The following is an 11,170-nucleotide window of genomic DNA, read 5'->3' as shown; positions in this document are numbered from 1 at the left end:
AAGAGTTTGGCATCGGGTTTGTTATAACATGTATTTGATCTTTGTCCTTGCAACTTTATTACTCATTTGTCTGACTTTTTTTCTCTTTTCCAATATAATATGTATGCATGTATAAACAATCTTTTTTTACAGATCACTTTGTGTGCATTTTACGTGTAGTATTTTATATCTGTTATTGTATGTGTTAATGCATGTAAGTTGGTATTTTTTGTCTGTCTTCTGCTTTTTTACAGATGGGGTTTACAAGTATTTTTCATGTTGAAGAAGAACTTTGCATGTGAATTGTTATGGCGGTGACAGTTGGGCATATTTGTGTCTTCACATTCACTGTGCAGATTTTGCACACTAACTGTTAAAGAAAAGAAATCTGGAGAGGAATAGGGTGGCTATTGGGGAGGAGGAGGCCACAGTACAGGGTGGGCCATTTATATGGATACACTTTAATATGGCCATTTATATAGATACACCGTTTTATGTGAATGGTGAAGTTAACAAACAACCACCGCAATTGGTCTGACACTAACCCACATTGGAAAGATCCCTCCAAGACTGTTGGAACAAAAAAATTGATGGTGTGGTGTGGTTTATGGGGTGTATCCATAGATACGGTGTATCCATATAAATGGCCCACCCTGTAGTATCCTTTAGTTTTGCAATGTGTAATATTTTATTTCATCCATTGTATGTGTAAATGCATGTATGTTGTTTTCTCTTTTTCTGTTTTGTCTCTCTTCTGTTTTTTCACAGATGGCGGTCGACAAGAAATTTTCATGTTGAAGAAGAGTTTGGCATCGGGTTTGTTATAACATGTATTTGTTCTTTGTCCTTCCAACTTTATTACTCGTTTTGTCTGACTTTTTTTCTCTTTTCCAGTATAATATGTATGCATGGATAAACAATCTTTTTTTACAGATCACTTTGTGTGCATTTTACGTGTAGTATTTTATATCTGTTATTGTATGTGTTAATGCATGTAAGTTGGTATTTTTTTGTCTGTCTTCTGCTTTTTTACAGATGGGGTTTACAAGTATTTTTTATGTTGAAGAAGAACTTTGCATGTGAATTGTTATGGCGGTGACAGTTGGGCATATTTGTGTCTTCACATTCAATGTGCAGATTTTGCACACTAACTGTTAAAGAAAATAAATCTGGAGAGGAATAGGGTGGCTATTGGGGAGGAGGAGGCCACAGTACAGGATGGGCCATTTATATGGATACACTTTAATATGGCCATTTATACATTTATATAGATACACCGGTTTATGTGAATGGTGAAGTTAACAAACAACCCCCTCTATTGGTCTGACACTAACCCACATTGTCAAGATCCCTCCAAGACTTTTGGAACAAAAAACTTGATAGTATGGTGTGGTTTATGGGGTGTATCCATAGATACGGTGTAACCATATAATTGGCCCACCCTGTAGTATCCTTTAGTTTTGCAATGTGTAATATTTTATTTCTTCCATTGTATGTGTAAGTGCATGTATGTTGTTTTCTCTTTTTCTGTTTTGTCTCTCTTCTGTTTTCTTACAGATGGCGGTCGACAAGAAATTTTCATGTTGAAGAAGAGTTTGGCATCTGGTTTGTTATAACATGTATTTGTTCTTTCTCCTTGCAACTTTATTACTCTTTTTGTTTGACTTTTTTTTCTCTTTTCCAGTATAATATGTATGCATGTATGAACAATCTTTTTTTACAGATCACTTTGTGTGCATTTTACGTGTAGTATTTTATATCTGTTATTGTATGTGTTAATGCGTGTAAGTTGGTATTTTTTTTTCTGTCTTCTGATTTTTTACAGATGGGGTTTACAAGTATTTTTCATGTTGAAGAAGAATTTTGCATGTGAATTGTTATGGCGGTGACAGTTGGGCAAATTTGTGTCTTCACATTCACTGTGCAGATTTTGCACACTAACTGTTAAAGAAAATAAATCTGGAGAGGAATAGGGTGGCTATTGGGGAGGAGGAGGCCACAGTACAGGGTGGGCAATTTATATGGATACACTTTAATATGGCCATTTATATAGATATACCGGTTTATGTGAATGGTGAAGTTAACAAACAACCACCGCTATTGGTCTGACACTAACCCACATTGGAAAGATCCCTCCAAGACTGTTGGAACAAAAAACTTGATAGTATGGTGTGGTTTATGGGGTGTATCCATAGATACGGTGTATCCATATAAATGGCCCACCCTGTAGTATCCTTTAGTTTTGCAATGTGTAATATTTTATTTCATCCATTGTATATGTAAATGCATGTATGTTGTTTTCTCTTTTTCTGTTTTGTCTCTCTTCTGTTTTCTTACAGATGGCGGTCGACAAGAAATTCTCATGTTGAAGAAGAGTTTGGCATCGGGTTTGTTATAACATGTATTTGATCTTTGTCCTTGCAACTTTATTACTCATTTGTCTGACTTTTTTTCTCTTTTCCAATATAATATGTATGCATGTATAAACAATCTTTTTTTACAGATCACTTTGTGTGCATTTTACGTGTAGTATTTTATATCTGTTATTGTATGTGTTAATGCATGTAAGTTGGTATTTTTTGTCTGTCTTCTGCTTTTTTACAGATGGGGTTTACAAGTATTTTTCATGTTGAAGAAGAACTTTGCATGTGAATTGTTATGGCGGTGACAGTTGGGCATATTTGTGTCTTCACATTCACTGTGCAGATTTTGCACACTAACTGTTAAAGAAAAGAAATCTGGAGAGGAATAGGGTGGCTATTGGGGAGGAGGAGGCCACAGTACAGGGTGGGCCATTTATATGGATACACTTTAATATGGCCATTTATATAGATACACCGTTTTATGTGAATGGTGAAGTTAACAAACAACCACCGCAATTGGTCTGACACTAACCCACATTGGAAAGATCCCTCCAAGACTGTTGGAACAAAAAAATTGATGGTGTGGTGTGGTTTATGGGGTGTATCCATAGATACGGTGTATCCATATAAATGGCCCACCCTGTAGTATCCTTTAGTTTTGCAATGTGTAATATTTTATTTCATCCATTGTATGTGTAAATGCTTGTATGTTGTTTTCTCTTTTTCTGTTTTGTCTCTCTTCTGTTTTTTCACAGATGGCGGTCGACAAGAAATTTTCATGTTGAAGAAGAGTTTGGCATCGGGTTTGTTATAACATGTATTTGTTCTTTGTCCTTCCAACTTTATTACTCGTTTTGTCTGACTTTTTTTCTCTTTTCCAGTATAATATGTATGCATGTATAAACAATCTTTTTTTACAGATCACTTTGTGTGCATTTTACGTGTAGTATTTTATATCTGTTATTGTATGTGTTAATGCATGTAAGTTGGTATTTTTTGTCTGTCTTCTGCTTTTTTACAGATGGGGTTTACAAGTATTTTTCATGTTGAAGAAGAACTTTGCATGTGAATTGTTATGGCGGTGACAGTTGGGCATAATTGTGTCTTCACATTCACTGTGCAGATTTTGCACACTAACTGTTAAAGAAAAGAAATCTGGAGAGGAATAAGGTGGCTATTGGGGAGGAGGAGGAGGCCACAGTACAGGGTGGGCCATTTATATGGATACACTTTAATATGGCCATTTATATAGATACACCGTTTTATGTGAATGGTGAAGTTAACAAACAACCACCACTATTGGTCTGACACTAACCAACATTGGAAAGATCCCTCCAAGACTGTTGGAACTAAAAACTTGATAGTATGGTGTGGTTTATGGGGTGTATCCATAGATATGGTGTATCCATATAAATGGCCCACCCTGTAGTATCCTTTAGTTTTGCAATGTGTAATATTTTATTTCTTCCATTGTATGTGTAAATGCATGTATGTTGTTTTCTCTTTTTCTGTTTTGTCTCTCTTCTGTTTTCTTACAGATGGCGGTCGACAAGAAATTTTTATGTTGAAGAAGAGTTTGGCATCGGGTTTGTTATAACATGTATTTGTTCTTTCTCCTTGCAACTTTATTACTCTTTTTCTCTGACTTTTTTTCTCTTTTCCAGTATAATATGTATGCATGTATGAACAATCTTTTTTTACAGATCACTGTGTGTGCATTTAACGTGTAGTATTTTATATCTGTTATTGTATGTGTTAATGCCTGTAAGTTGGTATTTTTTTGTCTGTCTTCTGTTTTTTTACAGATGGGGTTTACAACTATTTTTCATGTTGAGGAAGAATTTTGCATGTGAATTGTTATGGCGGTGACAGTTGGGCATATTTGTGTCTTCACATTCACTGTGCAGATTTTGCACACTAACTGTTAAAGAAAAGAAATCTGGAGAGGAATAGGGTGGCTATTGGGGAGGAGGAGGCCACAGTACAGGGTGGGTCATTTATATGGATACACTTTAATATGGCTATTTATATAGATACACCGTTTTATGTGAATGGTGAAGTTAACAAACAACCACCGCTATTGGTCTGACACTAACCCACATTGGAAAGATCCCTCCAAGACTGTTGGAACAAAAAACTTGATAGTATGGTGTGGTTTATGAAGTGTATCCATAGATACGGTGTATCCATATAAATGGCCCACCCTGTAGTATCCTTTAGTTTTGCAATGTGTAATATTTTATTTCATCCATTGTATGTGTAAATGCATGTATGTTGTTTTCTCTTTTTCTGTTTTGTCTCTCTTCTGTTTTTTTACAGACGGCGGTCGACAAGAAATTTTCATGTTGAAGAAGAGTTTGGCATCGGGTTTCTTATAACATGTATTTGTTCTTTGTCCTTGCAACTTTATTACTCGTTTTGTCTGACTTTTTTTCTCTTTTCCAGTATAATATGTATGCATGTATAAACAATCTTTTTTTACAGATCACTTTGTGTGCATTTTACGTGTAGTATTTTATATCTGTTGTTGTATGTGTTAATGCATGTAAGTTGGTATTTTTTCGTCTGTCTTCTGTTTATTTACAGATGGGGTTTACAAGTATTTTTCATGTTGAAGAAGAACTTTGCATGTGAATTGCTATGGCGGTGACAGTTGGGCATATTTGTGTCTTCACATTCAATGTGCAGATTTTGCACACTAACTGTTAAAGAAAAGAAATCTGGAGAGGAATAGGGTGGCTATTGGGGAGGAGGAGGCCACAGTACAGGATGGGCCATTTATATGGATACACTTTAATATGGCCATTTATACATTTATATAGATACACCGTTTTATGTGAATGGTGAAGTTAACAAACAACCACCGCTATTGGTCTGACACTAACCCACATTGGAAAGATCCCTCCAAGACTGTTGGAACAAAAAACTTGATAGTATGGTGTGGTTTATGGGGTCTATCCATAGATACGGTGTATCCATATAAATGGCCCACCCTGTAGTATCGTTTAGTTTTGCAATGTGTAATATTTTATTTCATCCATTGTATATGTAAATGCATGTATGTTGTTTTCTCTTTTTCTGTTTTGTCTCTCTTCTGTTTTTTTACAGACGGCGGTCGACAAGAAATTTTCATGTTGAAGAAGAGTTTGGCATCGGGTTTGTTATAACATGTATTTGTTCTTTGTCCTTGCAACTTTATTACTCGTTTTGTCTGACTTTTTTTCTCTTTTCCAGTATAATATGTATGCATGTATAAACAATCTTTTTTTACAGATCACTTTGTGTGCATTTTACGTGTAGTATTTTATATCTGTTATTGTATGTGTTAATGCATGTAAGTTGGTATTTTTTTGTCTGTCTTCTGCTTTTTTACAGATGGGGTTTACAAGTATTTTTTATGTTGAAGAAGAACTTTGCATGTGAATTGTTATGGCGGTGACAGTTGGGCATATTTGTGTCTTCACATTCACTGTGCAGATTTTGCACACTAACTGTTAAAGAAAAGAAATCTGGAGAGGAATAGGGTGGCTATTGGGGAGGAGGAGGCCACAGTACAGGGTGGGCCATTTATATGGATACACTTTAATATGGCCATTTATATAGATACACCGTTTTATGTGAATGGTGAAGTTAACAAACAACCACCGCTATTGGTCTGACACTAACCCACATTGGAAAGATCCCTCCAAGACTGTTGGAACAAAAAACTTGATAGTATGGTGTGGTTTATGGGGTGTATCCATAGATACGGTGTATCCATATAAATGGCTCACCCTGTAGTATCCTTTAGTTTTGCAATGTGTAATATTTTATTTCATCCATTGTATATGTAAATGCATGTATGTTGTTTTCTCTTTTTCTGTTTTGTCTCTCTTCTGTTTTCTTACAGATGGCGGTCGACAAGAAATTTTCATGTTGAAGAAGAGTTTGGCATCGGGTTTGTTATAACATGTATTTGATCTTCGTCCTTGCAACTTTATTACTCATTTTGTCTGACTTTTTTTCTCTTTTCCAATATAATATGTATGCATGTATGAACAATCTTTTTTTACAGATCACTTTGTGTGCATTTTACGTGTAGTATTTTATATCTGTTATTGTATGTGTTAATGCGTGTAAGTTGGTATTTTTTTTTCTGTCTTCTGATTTTTTACAGATGGGGTTTACAAGTATTTTTCATGTTGAAGAAGAATTTTGCATGTGAATTGTTATGGCGGTGACAGTTGGGCAAATTTGTGTCTTCACATTCACTGTGCAGATTTTGCACACTAACTGTTAAAGAAAAGAAATCTGGAGAGGAATAGGGTGGCTATTGGGGAGGAGGAGGCCACAGTACAGGGTGGGCCATTTATATGGATACACTTTAATATGGCCATTTATATAGATACACCGTTTTATGTGAATGGTGAAGTTAACAAACAACCACCGCTATTGGTCTGACACTAACCCACATTGGAAAGATCCCTCCAAGACTGTTGGAACAAAAAACTTGATAGTATGGTGTGGTTTATGGGGTCTATCCATAGATACGGTGTATCCATATAAATGGCCCACCCTGTAGTATCGTTTAGTTTTGCAATGTGTAATATTTTATTTCATCCATTGTATATGTAAATGCATGTATGTTGTTTTCTCTTTTTCTGTTTTGTCTCTCTTCTGTTTTTTTACAGACGGCGGTCGACAAGAAATTTTCATGTTGAAGAAGAGTTTGGCATCGGGTTTGTTATAACATGTATTTGTTCTTTGTCCTTGCAACTTTATTACTCGTTTTGTCTGACTTTTTTTCTCTTTTCCAGTATAATATGTATGCATGTATAAACAATCTTTTTTTACAGATCACTTTGTGTGCATTTTACGTGTAGTATTTTATATCTGTTATTGTATGTGTTAATGCATGTAAGTTGGTATTTTTTTGTCTGTCTTCTGCTTTTTTACAGATGGGGTTTACAAGTATTTTTTATGTTGAAGAAGAACTTTGCATGTGAATTGTTATGGCGGTGACAGTTGGGCATATTTGTGTCTTCACATTCAATGTGCAGATTTTGCACACTAACTGTTAAAGAAAATAAATCTGGAGAGGAATAGGGTGGCTATTGGGGAGGAGGAGGCCACAGTACAGGATGGGCCATTTATATGGATACACTTTAATATGGCCATTTATACATTTATATAGATACACCGGTTTATGTGAATGGTGAAGTTAACAAACAACCACCGCTATTGGTCTGACACTAACCCACATTGGAAAGATCCCTCCAAGACTGTTGGAACAAAAAACTTGATAGTATGGTGTGGTTTATGGGGTGTATCCATAGATACGGTGTATCCATATAAATGGCCCACCCTGTAGTATCCTTTAGTTTTGCAATGTGTAATATTTTATTTCATCCATTGTATATGTAAATGCATGTATGTTGTTTTCTCTTTTTCTGTTTTGTCTCTCTTCTGTTTTCTTACAGATGGCGGTCGACAAGAAATTCTCATGTTGAAGAAGAGTTTGGCATCGGGTTTGTTATAACATGTATTTGATCTTTGTCCTTGCAACTTTATTACTCATTTGTCTGACTTTTTTTCTCTTTTCCAATATAATATGTATGCATGTATAAACAATCTTTTTTTACAGATCACTTTGTGTGCATTTTACGTGTAGTATTTTATATCTGTTATTGTATGTGTTAATGCATGTAAGTTGGTATTTTTTGTCTGTCTTCTGCTTTTTTACAGATGGGGTTTACAAGTATTTTTCATGTTGAAGAAGAACTTTGCATGTGAATTGTTATGGCGGTGACAGTTGGGCATATTTGTGTCTTCACATTCACTGTGCAGATTTTGCACACTAACTGTTAAAGAAAAGAAATCTGGAGAGGAATAGGGTGGCTATTGGGGAGGAGGAGGCCACAGTACAGGGTGGGCCATTTATATGGATACACTTTAATATGGCCATTTATATAGATACACCGTTTTATGTGAATGGTGAAGTTAACAAACAACCACCGCAATTGGTCTGACACTAACCCACATTGGAAAGATCCCTCCAAGACTGTTGGAACAAAAAAATTGATGGTGTGGTGTGGTTTATGGGGTGTATCCATAGATACGGTGTATCCATATAAATGGCCCACCCTGTAGTATCCTTTAGTTTTGCAATGTGTAATATTTTATTTCATCCATTGTATGTGTAAATGCATGTATGTTGTTTTCTCTTTTTCTGTTTTGTCTCTCTTCTGTTTTTTCACAGATGGCGGTCGACAAGAAATTTTCATGTTGAAGAAGAGTTTGGCATCGGGTTTGTTATAACATGTATTTGTTCTTTGTCCTTCCAACTTTATTACTCGTTTTGTCTGACTTTTTTTCTCTTTTCCAGTATAATATGTATGCATGGATAAACAATCTTTTTTTACAGATCACTTTGTGTGCATTTTACGTGTAGTATTTTATATCTGTTATTGTATGTGTTAATGCATGTAAGTTGGTATTTTTTTGTCTGTCTTCTGCTTTTTTACAGATGGGGTTTACAAGTATTTTTTATGTTGAAGAAGAACTTTGCATGTGAATTGTTATGGCGGTGACAGTTGGGCATATTTGTGTCTTCACATTCAATGTGCAGATTTTGCACACTAACTGTTAAAGAAAATAAATCTGGAGAGGAATAGGGTGGCTATTGGGGAGGAGGAGGCCACAGTACAGGATGGGCCATTTATATGGATACACTTTAATATGGCCATTTATACATTTATATAGATACACCGGTTTATGTGAATGGTGAAGTTAACAAACAACCCCCTCTATTGGTCTGACACTAACCCACATTGTCAAGATCCCTCCAAGACTTTTGGAACAAAAAACTTGATAGTATGGTGTGGTTTATGGGGTGTATCCATAGATACGGTGTAACCATATAATTGGCCCACCCTGTAGTATCCTTTAGTTTTGCAATGTGTAATATTTTATTTCTTCCATTGTATGTGTAAGTGCATGTATGTTGTTTTCTCTTTTTCTGTTTTGTCTCTCTTCTGTTTTCTTACAGATGGCGGTCGACAAGAAATTTTCATGTTGAAGAAGAGTTTGGCATCTGGTTTGTTATAACATGTATTTGTTCTTTCTCCTTGCAACTTTATTACTCTTTTTGTTTGACTTTTTTTTCTCTTTTCCAGTATAATATGTATGCATGTATGAACAATCTTTTTTTACAGATCACTTTGTGTGCATTTTACGTGTAGTATTTTATATCTGTTATTGTATGTGTTAATGCGTGTAAGTTGGTATTTTTTTTTCTGTCTTCTGATTTTTTACAGATGGGGTTTACAAGTATTTTTCATGTTGAAGAAGAATTTTGCATGTGAATTGTTATGGCGGTGACAGTTGGGCAAATTTGTGTCTTCACATTCACTGTGCAGATTTTGCACACTAACTGTTAAAGAAAATAAATCTGGAGAGGAATAGGGTGGCTATTGGGGAGGAGGAGGCCACAGTACAGGGTGGGCAATTTATATGGATACACTTTAATATGGCCATTTATATAGATATACCGGTTTATGTGAATGGTGAAGTTAACAAACAACCACCGCTATTGGTCTGACACTAACCCACATTGGAAAGATCCCTCCAAGACTGTTGGAACAAAAAACTTGATAGTATGGTGTGGTTTATGGGGTGTATCCATAGATACGGTGTATCCATATAAATGGCCCACCCTGTAGTATCCTTTAGTTTTGCAATGTGTAATATTTTATTTCATCCATTGTATATGTAAATGCATGTATGTTGTTTTCTCTTTTTCTGTTTTGTCTCTCTTCTGTTTTCTTACAGATGGCGGTCGACAAGAAATTCTCATGTTGAAGAAGAGTTTGGCATCGGGTTTGTTATAACATGTATTTGATCTTTGTCCTTGCAACTTTATTACTCATTTGTCTGACTTTTTTTCTCTTTTCCAATATAATATGTATGCATGTATAAACAATCTTTTTTTACAGATCACTTTGTGTGCATTTTACGTGTAGTATTTTATATCTGTTATTGTATGTGTTAATGCATGTAAGTTGGTATTTTTTGTCTGTCTTCTGCTTTTTTACAGATGGGGTTTACAAGTATTTTTCATGTTGAAGAAGAACTTTGCATGTGAATTGTTATGGCGGTGACAGTTGGGCATATTTGTGTCTTCACATTCACTGTGCAGATTTTGCACACTAACTGTTAAAGAAAAGAAATCTGGAGAGGAATAGGGTGGCTATTGGGGAGGAGGAGGCCACAGTACAGGGTGGGCCATTTATATGGATACACTTTAATATGGCCATTTATATAGATACACCGTTTTATGTGAATGGTGAAGTTAACAAACAACCACCGCAATTGGTCTGACACTAACCCACATTGGAAAGATCCCTCCAAGACTGTTGGAACAAAAAAATTGATGGTGTGGTGTGGTTTATGGGGTGTATCCATAGATACGGTGTATCCATATAAATGGCCCACCCTGTAGTATCCTTTAGTTTTGCAATGTGTAATATTTTATTTCATCCATTGTATGTGTAAATGCTTGTATGTTGTTTTCTCTTTTTCTGTTTTGTCTCTCTTCTGTTTTTTCACAGATGGCGGTCGACAAGAAATTTTCATGTTGAAGAAGAGTTTGGCATCGGGTTTGTTATAACATGTATTTGTTCTTTGTCCTTCCAACTTTATTACTCGTTTTGTCTGACTTTTTTTCTCTTTTCCAGTATAATATGTATGCATGTATAAACAATCTTTTTTTACAGATCACTTTGTGTGCATTTTACGTGTAGTATTTTATATCTGTTATTGTATGTGTTAATGCATGTAAGTTGGTATTT

This window comes from Hyperolius riggenbachi, chromosome 6 (genome assembly GCF_040937935.1).
Source record: "Hyperolius riggenbachi isolate aHypRig1 chromosome 6, aHypRig1.pri, whole genome shotgun sequence".
In the NCBI taxonomy this organism is placed as follows: domain Eukaryota; kingdom Metazoa; phylum Chordata; class Amphibia; order Anura; family Hyperoliidae; genus Hyperolius; species Hyperolius riggenbachi.
Note: the sequence above shows the minus strand (reverse complement) of the source record.